Genomic DNA, 17,356 nt, shown 5'->3' with positions numbered 1-17,356 from the left:
AGTCTGGATTATCCATAGCAAACACTGCATTTGTGTGGGTTCCCCTCCTCCCATGTCTCCCTCCCTCCACCGCAGAGGTCCCTGGGATGCAAGGAATGCCAGTCATTGAATTAAAAATTGGAGTAAATAAAATCACAAAAGAGAACGCAGGCCCCTGACTCGTTCAACCTTCTTGAGTCAACCCAGGACAGCTTTGGGGTCGGCCACATACCCAGTTCCTCTAGCAGCTCAGAGAACTGAGAGTCTAGGGTGGTTAGAGGTGTCATGAGCAGCTGTGCACAGCCCCAGCATGGAGGCACTCACGGCCCAGCCTGGTGCACACCGAGTACCTTTCCACGCCAATAAGGATACTTGGCCAGCACAATTTTTTAAAATTACTAACTTTTTATTCTGAAGTAATTTTAAACTCACAGAAAAGAGGCAAGAATACTAAAAATTATTCCAGGATATTCTTCACTCAGATTCACCAATTGATATCATTTGACCACATTTGCTTTATCATTATTTTTCTAAGTACACATTAGTATTTTTTTCTGAACCATTTGAGAGTAAGTTGCACACAATATATCCCTTTCCTCATAAATACATCGGTGTGAATTTCTCAAGAACAGGAACCTTTTTTTTTTTTTTTTTTGCCTGAGTTGGGTCTTTGTTGCTGCACGCGAGCTTCCTCTAGTTGCGGTGAGCGGGTCTTTCTCTTCCTTGCAGTGCGTGGGCTTCTCATTGTGGTGGCTTCTCTTGTTGCGGAGCATGAGCTCTGGGCGCGCGGGCTTCAGTAGTTGTGACTCTCGGGCTCTAGAGCGCAGGCTCAGTAATTGTGGCCCACGGGCTTAGTTGCTCCGCGGCATGTTGGATCTTCCCGGAGCAGGGCTCGAACCCATGTCCCCTGCAGTGGTAGGCAGACTCTTATTAACCACTGCACCACCAGGGAAGTCGGAGCTAACTTCATTCTTAATGGTTGCCTAGTATTCCACTGTTTGGTGAACTCTAGTTCACTGAAACCAGTTTCCTATTGTAGGGCGGCACTTAGGTGGCTCTCAATCTTTAAAAATATGAGAAACTGGGGCTTCCCCGGTGGCTCAGTGGTTGAGAATCCGCCTGTGGATGCAGGGGACACGGGTTCGTGCCCCGGTCCGGGAAGATCCCACATGCCGTGAAGCAGCTGGGCCCGTGAGCCATGGCCGCTGAGCCTGCGCGTCCGGAGCCTGTGCTCCGCAAAGGGAGAGGCCACAGCAGTGAGAGGCCCACGTACCACCAAAAAAAAATAAAAATAAAAATAAAAATATGAGAAACTATGCTGCAATAAATATTCTTGAAGTTACATACTTGAGTGGTTGTCTAGTTATTTCCTTAGGCTAAATTCCTAGAAGAGAATATTGAGTCAAAGGATAGACTTAAAAATTTTTTTTGGCTTTGAGAAGAATTAGGACATATATCTACTTGTAAGTCTCCTCCATTTTTCAATACGACATATTTTAAACATTCACTGTAGTTAAATACACAGTGTCTAGCACTAGTTACATCTTTCTAAAACTACAGTCATTCTTGACCACCCACACCATACCTGCACACCACAAGTACTATAATTTGTTTTATATATTTAAACAGTCTACTCCCTTTTTTTTTTTGGCTTCGCTGCGCGGCTTGTGGGATCTTAATTCCCTGACCAGGGATCGAACCCGGGCCCTCGGCAGTGAAAGCTTCTAACAACTGGACCACCAGGGAATTCCACCCATTTTTAAACTTAGATTTTAAAGGGAGTCTTCTGTCTGATTGTAAATAGGGAGTAGGCATCAAAAAACTTCAGTGAAAGCAAAACAGTGTTAGTAAATTCCAGACTGATTCTCTTCCCTGCAGAAGGAGGCTCCAAGTGAGGACAGACTTATTTTTAAAGTTTTTTGGTACCTAAGTGTCATTCTCTAGAAAGCAGCGCAGGACTTTATATTCTTGGTAGTAGTGTCTGCACATGCCCTTACTCTCAGCAACCCTGAGAATCAGGGTTGCCATCTTCCTGACCTCACATTTTTTTGTGGAAAAGTAGGCTGGGGCACTAGGCTGGGACTTGAGAGAAAGAAGAGGAAATGGTAACGGAGACAGAGAAGGAGCGGTTAGGTAGCAGGGGAATGCAGAGAGTGGTGGGCAGAAACTAAGTTTAAGGACAATGTCAGGAAGGTGCAGAGCCCACATCATGCCTTATCTCTGTCTAAGAGCTTGGGTCAGACAATGATTTCTTACATATGACACCAAATGCACAAGCAACAAATAAATTGGACCTCATCAAAATTAAAAACATTTGCTCTCCAAATGGCACCTCAAGAAGGTGAAAAGTCAAGCAACAGAATAAGAGCAAATATTTGAAAATCACATATCAGATAAAGGACTTGTATCCAGAATATATAAAGAGCTCTTATAACTTGGGACTTCCCTGGTGGCACAGTGGTTAGGAGTCTGCCTGCCAGTGCAGGGGACACGGGTTTGAACCCTGGTCCGGGAAGATCCCACATACCGTGGAGCAACTAAGCCTGTGCACCACAACTACTGAGCCTGTGCTCTCCGGCCCGTGAACCACAACTACTGAGACCGTGTGCCACAACTACTGAAGCCCGCGCACCTAGAGCCCATGCTCTGCAGCAAGAGAAACCACAGCAACGAGAGGCCCGTGCACCTCAACGAAGAGTAGGTCCTGCTCTCTGCAAATATAGAAAGCCAGCATGCAGCAACGAAGACCCAATGCAGCCAAAAATAAATAAATAAAAATTAAGTTAAAAAAAAGAACTCATAACTCAATAATGACAATTTAAAAATGGGTTACAGTCCCATAAATCTCTGAAACTCTGCTCATTTTTTAGTCTATTTTTTCTCAGTTGCCAAGATTGAGTAATTTCTGTTCATCTACCTTTAAGTTCACTGAATCTTTCCTCTGTCTTCTCCACTTTCCTGTTAAGCCAATCCATTGAGTTTTAAATTTTGATTATTGTATTTTTAAGTTCTAAAGTTTCTGTTTGGTTCCTCTTTATAACTTCTATTTCTTTGCTAAGACTATTATTTTTTTCATCTGTTTCAAGAAAGTTTGTCCTAGGGACTTCCCTGGTGGTCCAGTGGCTAAGACTCCATGCTCCCAATGCAGGGAGCCCGGGTTCGATCCCTGGTCAGGGAACTAGATCCTACATGCTGCAACTAAGAGTTTGCATGCCTCAACTAAAGATCTTGCATGCTGCAACTAAAAAGATTCCACATGCCACAACTAAAGATCTGCGTGCCACAATGAAGATCCTGCATGCCTCAACTAAGACCTGATGTAGCCAAGTAAAATATATAAATAAGTAAATAAATATTTTTTTTAAAAAGAGAGAGGTTGTCCTTGCTTGTTGCAGCATTTTTAATACTTACTTTAAAATACTTGTCTGTTGTAAATATGTGTCGTATATTCCAACATTTAGGTCATCTTGAGTGTTGGTGTCTTTTCTTATTCAATTTGAGATTTTCCTGGTTCTTGGTATAAGCGCTCTTCTATTGTATCCTAGACATTTTGGGTATTACGTGATGAGACTCTGGATTTTATCTAAATCTATTTTAACAGATATCCTCTGATGCTGTGCCAGTGGGGGAAAGAGGGTGCTGCCTCATTGTTGTCAGGTGGAGGTAGAAGCCCAGTTTCCTCACTTGGCTTCTGTTGACATCTTGTTAGTGCTGGATAGGGTTGGGAGTTCAGGCTCCCTGCTAGGCCTCTTCTAACACACATTGGCTGGGAGAGTGTGAAACACATTATTACTGCTTCCATTTGGTTTCCAGTGACATTGTGATGAGAGCTGAAAGTCCCAGGTAAAAGTCCCAGCTCACCAACAGGGAATAAACCTACCTAAGGGGGTAAATGACCTGTACACAGAAAACTATAAGACACTGATGACAAGAAATTGAAGAAGACACAAATAAATGGAAAGATATACTGTTCTCATGGATTGGAAGAATTAATGTTGTTAAAATGACCATACTCCCAAGGCAATCTACAGATTGCAACCTCTATCAAAATACCAATGGCATTTTTCACAGAACTAGAAAAAATAATTCTAAAAGTTGTAGAGAGACACAAAAGATTCTGAATATTCAAAACAATCTCAAGAAGGAAGAACAAGCTGGAGGTATCATAATCCTTGATTTCAGACTATACAACAAGGCTACAGTAATCAAAACATAGTGGTGCTGGCACAAAAACAGACACATAGATCAATGGACCAGCATAGAGACACCAGAAATAAACCTATGCTTATGTGATCAATTAACCTATGACAAAGGAGGCAAGAACATACAATGGGGAAAAGGCAGTTTCTTCAATGAACTGGGAATAAGATGACACAGGAGTTACTGTTAATGCTGTGATCTGGACATTGTGATTATGTCAGAAAATTTACTATTTTTTAGAATAGTATACTGAAGTTTGTGGGGGTAAAATGACAAAATGACCAGGATTTGCTTTAAAATACTTCAGGGAAAAAAGAGGGATGGATAAAGCAAAAGTGACAAAGTTGAAAATTCTAGAACCTGGGTATGAAGAGTTGATTATATTGTTTTTATCTATTTTTATGTTAGAAAATTTTTCATAATTATAAAAAGGAACCAGATTAGAAAGAACCCAGATACTGAAAAGGTAGTTTTCAAACTAGCAGCATTGGCATCACCTGGGAGCAGGAATATCAGACTTAGCAAATAACAATACAGGATGCTCAGTAAAATTTGAATTTCAGATAAACAATAAATAATTTTTAGTATGAGTATGTATGTTCTATGCAATATTTTACTTACACTAAAAAATTGTGAAAATAGTTTGGCAGGTTTTTTTGTTTTTTTAAAAAAATAAAACTAAACATGTAATTATGACTGAGAAATTGCACTCCTGGGCATTTATTCCAGAGAATGGAGACTTACTTACACTCACGCAAAAACATGTACAAGAATGTTTGCAGCAGGACTTCCCTGGTGGTCCAATGGTAAAGGATCCACCTTCCAATGCAGGGGATGTGGGTTCGATCCCTGGTCGGGGAACTAGTTTCCCACATGCTGCCAGGCAGGTAAGTCCGCGTGCCAGAACTATTGAGCTTGTGCGCCTCAACTAGAGAGCTCACAGGCCGCAAACTACAGATTCCACGTGCTCTGGAGCCCACGCACCACAACTAGAGAAGAGAAAACCCGCTCGCCACAGCCAGAGAGAAGCCTGCACACCACAAGGAAGAGACTGCGCGGTGCAACAAATGATCCCGCATGCCTCAATGAAGATCCTGCATGCTGCAACAAAGACCCAATGCAGTCAAAAATAAATAAATAAAATTAATAAATTTTTAAAAAAATGAAATACATTATTAAAAAAAAATCCAGTAGGAGGGAGAAGTGGGTGAGAGTAAATATGGTTGAAGCTGGGAGATGGGTAAGTGACTATTTATTATACTGTCATCTTTATACTATTCTGTCTACTTTTTACATGCTTAAAACATTTTATAATAAAGGTAAAATAAAGCAATCCAATACAATGATATAAATCTGATTTTAAAACTTCAAAAGGCTCTCCATCTCTCTGAGGACAAAAACTTCAGGCCATGAGGTGTAGAAAGCCCCCATCTTTGTGCCCGGGGCACACCCAGACCAGTTAAGTCTGAAACTCTGCGGGTGGAAGCTTCAGCAGTGGTCCCCAAAGTGTGATCCTCAGCCCAGCAGTATCAGCATCACCTTGAAACTTGTTAGAAATGCACATTCTTGGGCTCTGCCCCAGACCTGCTGAATCAGAACCTCTGGGGTTGGAGTCCAGCAACCCGTTTTTTCAAAAACTCTCCAGGTGATTTGGTTGCTGATGCAGAGTTGGAGGGTCCAAGAGTCAGGCCTGAGGAAGCTGACAGAGGTGGTCTTGAAGGACAAGCTGGTGAAGGAAGTGCAGGTCTGGGGTCCACAGATCCCAGGAGAGAGACTAAGGTCATGGCCCTGGGCCCTCTGCTCCCACCATTGTCAGTGTGTGTGTGGGGGCGGTGGGGCTGACTGGCTTGCGCTCTCTTCAGAGAAGGAGGCTGGGTGTGCACAGAACTGTGGTGGGTTGGGGATCCCCATGGCCAAACATGCTGGGAAAAAGAAGAGCGCCTTCTCCCCCGTGAAGGTTTGTAAGGTGCTAATTAGACACCTCAGGATCACAGCTCTCGCACCAGGTCCTAGAGCAATGAGCTAAAGGTCAGGGTTGGAACCTGAGTCTCCTGATCCCATGCCCAGGGCTGCTCCTCTCTGCATTCTTGTGCTTGTCTACTGGATCCCATTATTAGTACCCTCTACATCCTGTGTTCTGGTTTCAAGGGGAGTGGGATGGGGGTTCATATGTCAGGGGACCTTAGATTTTTTAAAAACAACTCTAGGTTCACTCCACCCATCTTTTACTTTTACTTCTTTAATTTATTTTTTTTAATGAGTCTTTCCCACGTAAAGATGTTTCCTTGCTGGTCTCCCCTTGGCTCTGCCCCCCCACCTCTTTTTTCCATTTCTCCGTTTTTGATGACTAAGTCTCTACTACAGAGACCACCTCTCTCTGGGGCATTGAGCCCTCCACAGAGGAGGTGGGAGTAGTGGAGAGACCCCTTCTCCCCAAAGGAGTGCTCTAGGCTGGACGTGGGCAGAGGTTTTCTGAATCTTGCTCCTCTGGGTGCAGGAGCTCCTTGGATGCATTTGAAGCCCGAGGACCCTCCCCTTCTGTGACTTGGAAGGTTGGGGAGACCCCAGGAAGGTTCTAGAAGACTTCCCGCCCTCACTCCCATCCTATCCTTTGGTGAATGTGATCTGGCACCCACTCCCTGGGGGAAAGTCCTCTTTGATGTGTGGACGCTGGACTTCCATCCACCTAGGACATCCAAGTCTTGGTTGTGGGAAGGGAGGAACAGGCTGACCCCTTCCTGCCAGGAGGTGGAAGTGTGGCTCTTCAGAAGCAATGGTGGAGCCTGGCCCCTGGGAGAGGAGCTGCATACATGTGCTGGGTGCAGCTCCAGGGTGAGACGGGACCCTCACCCTGCAGTGAGGAAAGCAAATGGGAAAGACCAAAGCCAGGAAGGCCAGGTCGCCTTGGGGAGAGGCAACCTGCTCTCCTGCATTTTTAGCCAAGGAGAAGGTATCACTTCCGAGGAGGGAAGGGATAGAGTGGGAAATGGTGACCAGGGGCAGTGGACAACTTGAACCTCTGGATGTGAACTAGAATTTTCTAGTACCCCTTTGGGTCTCCTACTCGACACCTGATAGCAGGGGCCTGAGGCTCTGGGCATCCCTGAGCAGGCAGGTGGGGCAGGGAAGTCCTCTGGCGACAGAGGGACACCTGCAGAGAGAAATGGGGAAGAGCCTGGGAGTTTGCTGGAGTCAGCTATTTGAGGAGAGGAGTATGCCCATATCTTTGTGGGGGGAGGGCTGTCTTCTGGCAGAAGCCATATGTGGGTCACCTGGGAAGGTGCTTGTGGTAGAGACATCAGGGTGGGAATTCTCATGTTACCCCCTCCCCCAGGCCCCTTTGTCCTTTGTTGTGTTACTCTCCGTCTGCACCCGGCCCTCAATCCTTTCTCACTTTTCCCTGCCCAGCTCTGTAACCTGGGAGACTGACCTCCTTGGATTGATTACTGGGAGGGGCATGAGGGAGGGGCGACTTGCCGGCGGCGTCTCATTGGGTTTGGCTAGTGGGAGGCACTAGGGGGAGACATGCTGTGGAAGGAGAGAGGATGGGATGCTTCTCTCACATTCCTTCCCTGTCAGTGTCGGGGTCCTCCCCTTGTCCCCTCAGGTCTGGTGTGTGGTGTGTGTGTGTGTGTGTGTGTGTGTGTGTGTGTGTGTGTGTGGTGAGTGTGTGTGTGTGTGGTGCGTGTGTGTGTGGTGCGTGTGTATATGGTGTGTGTGTGGTGTGTGTGTGTGTGGTGTGTGTGGTGTGTGTGTGGTGTGTGTGTGGTGTGTGTGTGGTGTGTGTGGTGCGTGTGGTGCGTGTGGTGTGTGTGTGTGTGTGGTGCGTGTGTGGTGTGTGTGTGTGGTGTGTGTGTGGTGTGGTGTGTGTGTGGTGTGTGTGGTGTGTGTGTGTGGTGTGGTGTGTGTGTGGTGTGTGTGGTGTGGTGTGTGTGTGTGTGGTGTATGTGTGTGGTGTGTGTGTGTGTGGTGTGTGTGTGGTGTGTGTGGTGTGTGTGTGGTGCGTGTGGTGCGTGTGGTGCGTGTGTGTGTGGTGTGTGTGTGTGGTGCGTGTGGTGTGTGTGTGTGTGTGGTGTGTGTGTGTGTGTGTGTGTATGGGGTAAAGGCTCCCCAGTGCCTCAGAATCCCCCGTTGTTCCCTTCACCCAGTCCTCACCCATATAAATAGCCCCTCTTCAAAGCTCTGTCCTGGAACCCTCTCAGTGGAATTCTGCTTCCCGCTGGGACCCTCCATCCCACAGCCTTCTCTTCTCCCCCCTGTCCTCACAGGGGCTGGACGAGAACTGAGTCTCTCATGGGCTGGGGGCGCTGGGAGAGGGTGGGGTGGGGAGGCCCTCCCCCCTCGCTCAGGACTGCCCTCTTCCTCAGCACAAGCTGGAGGGTACAGTCTTCAGCTTCACCCTCATCTTCCAGCCTCCTGGCATTCAGCTCTCAGGCTTCAGGGAGCAACGAGATCGGGGAGCGTCGTGGGATAGACGAGTGAGTGGGGGACTGGGTTGGACGCAGATGCTGACGTTGTCCCAGCACTGTCCTGTGGGAACTCAGTTTTGTTCTTATTTTTTTTATTTTTATTTTTTTGCGGTAAGCGGGCCTCTCGCTGTTGTGGCCTCTCCCGTCGCGGAGCACAGGCTCCGGACGCGCAGGCTCAGCGGCCACGGCTCACGGGCCCAGCCGCTCCGCGGCATGTGGGATCTTCCCGGACCGGGGCACGAACCCGTATCCCCTGCATCGTCAGGCGGACTCTCAACCACTGCTCCTCCAGGGAAGCCCCTCAGTTTTGTTCTTAAAACGAACACTATTTTATTAAAAATAAATAAATAAAATAAAAATAATAGATAAAATGAATAAGAGCTAACTCTTCAGTAAGTCAGTAAATATTTGAATTAAGTCCCCCCACCCCAGGACACTCGCTGGTGTCCCTTCCTGTTCTAACGACCCTTTAGCAAGGCAGGGAACCCATCTGACTTCTGCCACCACAGACGCATTTGCCTGTGTTTTAACTCCGTATATCAGGGATCCTGTAGCGTGCAGTCTTTTGTGTCTGGTTTCCTGTGTCCCGGTCCACTTTTCTAAGATTCCTTGTCTGCTTCTCCATTCCTTCCCTCAGTGTCTCCACCCGGGAAGCGCTCTGCCAATCCACCCCGCTGGCCACAAGGGGGCAGCAGAACCCGGCGGAATCTGGGCTGACCCAGCGGGGCAACCCTTCTCTTGGACCCTGGGCTCCACCTCCCACCCAGGTAGCACCCTCTTTCTGGGCTGCCTCCCAGGCAGCTGCTGCAGATGGTCCTGCTGCTTCCCTCTCTGACACCTGCTGCTTTAGCGAGGATTTCTGGACTGGAAGTTTGGAGCTTGGGTCTCCAACCTCTTTGGACCACCCCACTCCTTCTGGTAATGTATTTTGAACGTGCAGCTATCAAATACACACAAATGGTGTACAGATTATAAAAACAAACACAAGTAACACATGAAAAGAGATAAAACTAAAGCATTTATAACAGAACTTCGACTATTTCTTCTGCCTCCCCTCCTGCCCCCAGAGCCCTGGAGCACCCCTGGGGCTGGTTCACCCCTACCTGGTGGCCCCTGTTTAGAGCTCAGCTGAGCTTTTTTGGGGAGGGTGGAGCCTGTGGGTTTGACACACAAAGGTCTGACCCTGGGCAGATCCCCTCATATTGTTGAACCTCTATTTCCCAGCTGTAAAATGAGGAAAGTTACACTTTCCTCTAAGGATTATAATAAAGTATGTAACGTTCAGAGTAAAATGGCACTGGGTGAACAGTGTGCCTGAGTATTTGGTGACACTCATTAGAGAGCAGGGCCCAGCCTCAGGGCTTCAGTCTACAGCTCAGCCTGTGGAGACAAGTCTCCTGACATGAAGGAACAGGGCGGGCATCCTGGAGGCTGTTAGAATCGGCCTCTGAGGGTTGGTCAGGGCCTCTCCTGCCTTTACTGCCCAGGTCTCTCTCCTCTGATTCTCTCAGGGACAGAGGCCAAAGTGCCAGAACTCCAGGCCTTTCCTGTAAGTTGGCACTCAAATCCCTCTGAGCAAGACTTGCCTGATTAACTCTTGACTGTGGGTAGACCTGACCTATGGGATTGAGAGAGTGAGTAAATACTTCCCAGGTTCCTGAGTGGGTCACCCATCTGGACAGTACAGTGACTTTCTCTGCAAAATTCACTGACATCTTAGTGACTGGGGAACGTGCTTGAGACACTCTGGGCAGATGTGTCCATTCAGGTATCCTGTGCCAGATATGCCAGGGCTGAATGCCAGGGGGATTCTACCCCTTCCTTTTTTCCTCTCCCTCCCTCCCTCCCTCCCTCCCTTCCTTCCTTCCTTCCTTCCTTCCTCTTTCCTTTCTTATACTATCTTTTTGTTTCCTTTCCTTTTAATCTTTTATCATCTTTTGTTTATTCATTAATGTAATCAAATTTATTACATTTTCCATAAGAATGGTTTTCTCCCCAGTCTCCCTCCTTTACCTTTATATATCTCAGGGCTTGGGCAGGAGTGATGCCTCTTCATGTCCCCAGGAATCTCAGACTTTGGAAGCAGAGTGGATTGTCTACTCAGAGGGTGGTGGGGTAGGTGCTATGGTCGAGGTGGGCTCTGCAGCCAACCTCTGGGTGGGTCCAGGCAGCACCCACTCTTGGGAATGAGTAAGGGGCCTAAAGAAGTCTGTGAGCCACTTTTGGTTAGATATTTCAGTTTTGGAGATGACAGCCTATTCTGGGAGGGGCTGTCCTTCCTCAGCAGAGGGGCAGAAGTGCAGGTTCAGAGGAAGGTCATGGCCCCAATTGTGCCCTTGGGGCTCTGCTCAGCAGGCTTCCAGAGCAGAGCTTAGGCCACCAGCCAGGGTCATTGTGATTAGAGAAGGGAAACACTTTAACGTTGAAATAAAATCATTGCCTTGTGTGTGTGTGTGTGTGTGTGTGTGTGTGTGTATGTGTGTGTGTGTTCCTATTTTTCAAAAAAATAAGTATCAAAGGAGTTGTTTAAACTTTTCCTGCAGTGTAAATTAATCCAGTGAACACTTCAACTTAACAGTGTCAAGTAAAATAAGCTTTACCAGATTGCATGTTTAAGAAAAAAAGGGGATTAATTCTTTCCATCCACTGTGACATTTTTAAAATTAATTTTTATTGGAGTATATTTACTTTACAATGTTGTGTTAGTTTCTTGCTGTACAGCAAAGTGAATCAGTCATATGTATACATATATCCACTCTTTTTTAGACTTCCTTCCCATTTAGGTCACCACAGAGTAATGACTAGAGTTCCCTGTGCTATACAGTAGGTTCTCATTAGTTTTCTATTTTGAACATAGTAGTGTATATATGTCAGTCCCTATCTCCCAGTTCATCTCACCCGACTTCCCTTATTGGTAACCTTAAATTTGTTCTCTACATCTGTGACTCCATTTCTGCTTTGCAAATAAGTTCATCTCTACCATTTTTCTAGATTCTACATATAAGTGATATTATACGATATTTGTTTTTCTCTTTCTGACTTACTTCACTCTGTATGACAATCTCTAGGTCCATCCACGTCTCTGCAAATGGTACTATTTCATTCCTTTTTATGGCTGAGTAATATTCCATTGTATACATGTACCACATCTTCTTTATCCATTCATCTGTTGATGGACATTTAGGTTGCTTCCATGTCTTGGCTATTGTAAATAGTGCTGCAATGAACATTGGGGTACATGTATCCTTTCAGATTATGTTTTTCTCTGGATATGTGCCTAGGAGTGGGATTGCTGGATCATACAGTAATTCTATTTTTAGTTTTTTAAGGAACCTCCATACTGTTCTCCATAGTGGCTGTATCAATTTACATTCCCACCAACAGTGTAAGAGGGTTGCCTTTTCTCCACACCCTCTCCAGCATTTATTGTTTGTAGATTTTTTGATGATGGCCATTCTGACCAGTGTGTGGTGATACCTCATTGTAGTTTTGATCTGCATTTCTCTAATAATTAGTGATGTTGAGCAGCTTTTCATGTGCCTCTGGGCCATCTGTATGTCTTCTTTAGAGAAATGTCTATTTAGGTCTTCCACCCATTTTTTGATTGGGCTGTTTGTTTGTTTGATATTGAGCTGCATGAGCTGTTTTAATCCCTTGTCAGTTGCTTCATTTGCAAATATCTTCTCCCATTCTGAGGGTTGTCTTTTCTCTTGTTTATGGTTTCCTTTGCTGTGCAAAAGCTTTTAAGTTTCATTAGGTCCTATTTGTTTATTTTTGTTTTTATTTTCATTACTCTAGGCAGTAGGTTGAAAGAGATCTTGCTGTGATTTATGTACTATAACATTTTAAGAATCACAGTTCATTTTACATCACCCTTGTTTTATGGCTTACGTGTTTATCTGAAACTCTTTTGAAAGCACTTGAAGCAAATAAAAGATAAGAGGTACTATGTGGCTGTTAAAGAAGAAAGTAAAATATTAACTCCATTAGCATTAGGATAATTTATATTTTGAGAAAGAAAAATCATTTGTGGCTAGTGAGCAGTCTTTCCTGTTAAAGCAGCTGGAACATGACCCTGATGTCTGGGAGAGGGCAGTGAAGTATGTTGTTTGATATCCACCTTGCCAGTGTGTTCCAGTGTCCTCCCAGTGTCCTCCCAGTGTCCTCCCAGTGTGCTTCCAGAAAACCTTCCCTGTACTTTGTCTTTAGCATACTTTGCTCTTCCCCTCCCAGTATGGAATCAAAGGGCTGGCCTTCAGGGTGAGATTAGCTTTCTGGCCAGATCGCCTGTGGCATTATGGAGTCCAAGGTCCCTTCTTGCTTCTGTTTCCTGTGGAGCTGGGGGCTGGGCTGGGCTGGGTTTGAGGGCTGGAGGTGGTGGGTGGGGCAGCCTCCCTGCAGCTCTAGCCCTCCCTCCTCTGTGAGGGCCCTGGACTAAGTGTCCTCAGTGGTAGGGCTCTTGTCTTACTTCAGGTCTGTGTGCATGTGTGAAAACGAAGTGGCATAAATTCGATTTGTGTGGCTCAGTTCCTGGCACTTAGTAGGTATTCAGTAAAATTTGGTTTTCATAAAATTCCTCTAATGTTTCTCAGGCCTTGAAAAAATCTCCTAGTGGGGAAGGGATTGGTGGAGGTAGTGGGGGGTGAAGGTTAGGCAGACCCGGAGGCTAATATTTGTTCTCATCTAATTAGGTACTTTTGTGTTAATGTGGATTTTCCAAATACTCCCGAGTCTAAGTAGATATTAGCAAAATGGGATTTTGGGGAATGACAAAGTGGGCTGTGTTCGGGTATATCCAGAAGTTCTGGGTAATGGCTCACGCCAGACTTGGGGCAGAAACCAAGCATCCCAGGCATCAGCAGGTCGGTGAGTCCTTGTTCCATGAAGACAAATATAACAGGCCGTTCAGAACAACCCAGAGTGAACACAGGTTGAGAGAGGTTTGCTGGGTGTGTGGTTGTCAGTCTGAGATTTTATTTCCTCGACTTTAGAAAGAGGATAATAAGGACAACCAGCAGGCAGAAGCGAGGTGTGAGAGACACTCGGAAAGTCACTTGACTGTGAGCCCCCGACACTGGGCAGGCTTGAGGAAACATCAGAAGTGGTTGAAGCTGATGTTTCTGGCCAGGGCTGTACTCAGTGATGCGCTTATTTCTGGGGTAGATAAGAAGAAAGGGGGGCAGTTGGTGTGGCTCTTGCATCTGGCCAGGGGCTGACTTTCAGGGTTAACGGTCTTTGTGTTTCTGTGGACTAAAATGTTTTCTGAAAATGGGCGAGGCTGAGTAGCCCATGTGCTGCTGAAGAGACTCCTGAAAATGAGCTCAAGTAATGTTTATTGAATGTTTACTGCATGCTGGCCAGGTGAACAGGACACACAGTGGCCCCTCTCCTGGATTCCCCAGACATTCCTCACCTGAGCACAGGTCAGGGCTGTGGAGGAGACACGGTGCCACCAAAACCCCAGAAGCATGTGCATGGGGTACATAACGGGCATCAGGAAGTCAGCAAAAGGTCCCCTGAGCAAGGTCATTTTAGGTGAGAGCTGGACAGTGAGGAGTTTGGGGGAGGAGGGGGAGGGCAGGAGCATCCAGTGGCTGGTGAGGAGGTCCTCGGCTGGGAAGGCTCGGGGAACTGGAGGATCTCACCTGAGGCCAGTAAGGGAGCACCTGGGAGAACCACGGGATGAGGTCAGAGAGGACGTTGGAGGCCTGGGAGCCACAGAGGGGAGGTTAAGCAGGGAGGTCCCTTGAGGGGTGAGCCAGAGAGTTGAGAGGATCATGACCTTGGAAGGCAAATGAACTGGAGGAGGTGAGGCTGGAGGTGGGGTGGGGAGACCCATGAGGAGACCACTGCTTGAGCCAGCTGAGAAATGAGGGTGGCTTGGAAGTCAGTGCTGGCCGTTGATGTGAATTTGTGGAAAATCTTAAACTTTTTGGAAGTAGACTGGGTGGGAGAGTGGGGTATGAAGAACGCCTCTCAAGTTTCTGGCAGAGAAAACTGGGTGAACACAGGTGCCCTTTACTCAGTAAGGAAACTGCAGGTAAGGGAGGGGCAGGAGAGGAAGAGCCAGTCTCTCTGGTTTTTCTTTGGAGACCAGCCTTTCCTGGTGTTCACTGCAGCCTGTCAGGGAGGGCTCTGAATGGCTGTACCCAGGCCATGGGTGATATAAAACCTTAACAAGCCTTAGGGCACTGTCCATTCAGCATGGGCAGGGCCAGGGTCCTGGAGTTGGTCGTGGAAGCTCCTGAGGCCTGGGGTTAACTCCTGGGTTGCCAGGTTGTGGGGAGCTCCTGGGTCATCTGTTGGGGAAGAAGAGAAAACAGCCACACTGGGGGATGTGTTCCCGTGCAGTTTACCAGCTGACGTTGATCGTCTCAGCAGTGAGCTCCTGGTGCACACAGAGCAGGCAGGCGGCCAGCTAGTAGTCTTGGCTGTGCCACACACAGAGTCCCCGCTCCCGAAGTTAGGAGCCAACCTGGAGTGCAGCACTTGTCCAAATTATGGTTATTGAGTCTGTGAGTCTATCTGCCCCCCTCAGGGTGGTTTCAGCTTACTTGTATCTACTCTCTTTAGCTGCTCTGATGATGCTGTTTCCTTCTTTTTTTTTTTTTTTTTTTTTTTTTTTTTTGTGATATGCGGGCCTCTCACCGTTGTGGCCTCTCCCGTTGCGGAGCACAGGCTCCGGACGCACAGGCTCAGCGGCCATGGCTCACGGGCCCAGCCGCTCCGCGGCATGTGGGATCTTCCCGGACCGGGGCACGAACCCGTGTCCCCTGCATCGGCAGGCGGACTCTCAACCACTGCGCCACCGGGGAAGCCCGTGCTATTTCCTTCTTGATCACTGGGTGACTGTCCAGAGGACAGGGCGGCGTCTGCTGGGATTGCTTTTTCCAAGTTTCATTTTCAGGTAGTGGAAGGAACCAGGGAAAGGTGGACTCAGCTGTCTGGGATCGTTTCAGCGGGGTCCCCATGGTCTGGTCTCTGCAGACATCCCTGTGCCAGGCTCTGCTGCTTCTCCACTCTCCGGGGAGCCGCCTGCCCCTCAGACGTCAGGAACTCAGATTTGGATCTGCAATTAGGGTTTGGGGCTCAGAGCGACTAACTTCAGGTGCAAATTTTGAGAGCAGATTTGGGATCTGCTGGGGTCCCTGAACCTTCTCACGCTGCTGAGTTTAGAGATGCTTCAGAAGCCCCAGCTTTTCAAAGCAGGTTGGTTGGTTGTTGTTGTTGTTTTTTTTTTTTGCAGTACGTGGGCCTCTCACTGTTGTGGCCTCTCCCGTTGCGGAGCACAGGCTCCGGACGCGCAGGCTCAGCGGCCATGGCTCACGGGCCCAGCCGCTCCGCGGCATGTGGGATCCTCCCGGACCAGGGCACGAACCCGTGTCCCCTGCATCGGCAGGCGGACTCTCAACCACTGCGCCACCAGGGAAGCCCTACTAATCCATCTTAATTGCCTGAAGTGGATTTCTGTTAATCAAAAACCAAGAGAAATTGTTAGATCTCACCAAGTCATAAAGTAAAAGATTGGATATAGCATAGTTGTTATATTATTTAAAATCTCTATAACTTCATTTATACATTCTGGAATGATTCTGTTCATTTCTGGTTAATTATAATTATAAAGTTTTTTGAGTTCCCAACTGATTTTGCGTTTTTTAATTCTGCTGTATGCCGTTAGCACCATGCAATCCTCGGAAGTTATATGCTCTTAATGGATGTCCCTATTTGAAGGCACAATCTTGTTTCTTTGAATGATTTTTCTTTGAACTTTATTTTTATTTTAAAATTAATACTACCATATCTAAAATTTTGTTAGAATATATCTGGTTTATATTTGTTTATTCCTTGTTTTACTATGTCTCTTACAATTTATACATAGATGTTCAATCTTAGATCCAGAATTTCAAAAAATGTAAATTAGAACTTTAATTTTTTCAGGCTCTCACTCAGAATGTCTTTCTGTCATTCTAAGCAAGAAAAACAATTATTCTAGAACTCATAGGATTTGAAGGATCTTCAAAACAAAGATCAATTATGTAAACAGAGGACAGCAATCTCATCCTCACCTCTTCTCATTGTTTACAGTATGGAAGGAGGATGAAAGTTTGCGGAGAATCATTTTGGGAATTTTATACCGCTTTTCTTTCATCCTGGTTGAGATGGACATAACCCCCATGTCAGAGGAGGAAATTTCTATGTCTGGGAGAAGGTATGAATATGCCCGTGTCTTTTCAATTCCCTGTCTCATGGAATAAGGGGCCTAACTGATAGATGAAAATTTTCATTAGAATGGCAGATATATTGAGGTCAATTGAACAAGACATTAAAATAAAAATTACCAACACTTAACACAGAATGTAAAAGTTACTGACACTCTGCTAAGTGCTTTGCCTATATTAATTCATGTAATCCTCATGAAAACTTAAGGTAGGTACTATTATTAAACCCATTGTCAGATGAAGAAACTGAGGCACAGAGAGCTTATATAACTTGCTCAAAACCGTGAGCCTGGGAGTAGCCTTACCAGGCTTTTAACTCAGGCAGTCAAGTTCTAATATTTATCTTATTAGCCTGGATACTATACTTCTCAGAGAGAAAGAAATCACTTGTTTTTGATCCTCTCCTTTAGGAATGTAATTATTAGATAGATTTATTATTCATGCGAGGTCAAAGTTCTCTTTCCTTATCTTATTTTATTTTCCATTTTG

The sequence above is a fragment of the Kogia breviceps genome, chromosome 10, assembly GCF_026419965.1.
Source record: "Kogia breviceps isolate mKogBre1 chromosome 10, mKogBre1 haplotype 1, whole genome shotgun sequence".
NCBI classification, from domain to species: Eukaryota; Metazoa; Chordata; class Mammalia; order Artiodactyla; family Physeteridae; genus Kogia; species Kogia breviceps.
The sequence above is the reverse complement of the archived record's forward strand: the minus strand, read 5'-3'. Positions refer to the sequence as shown.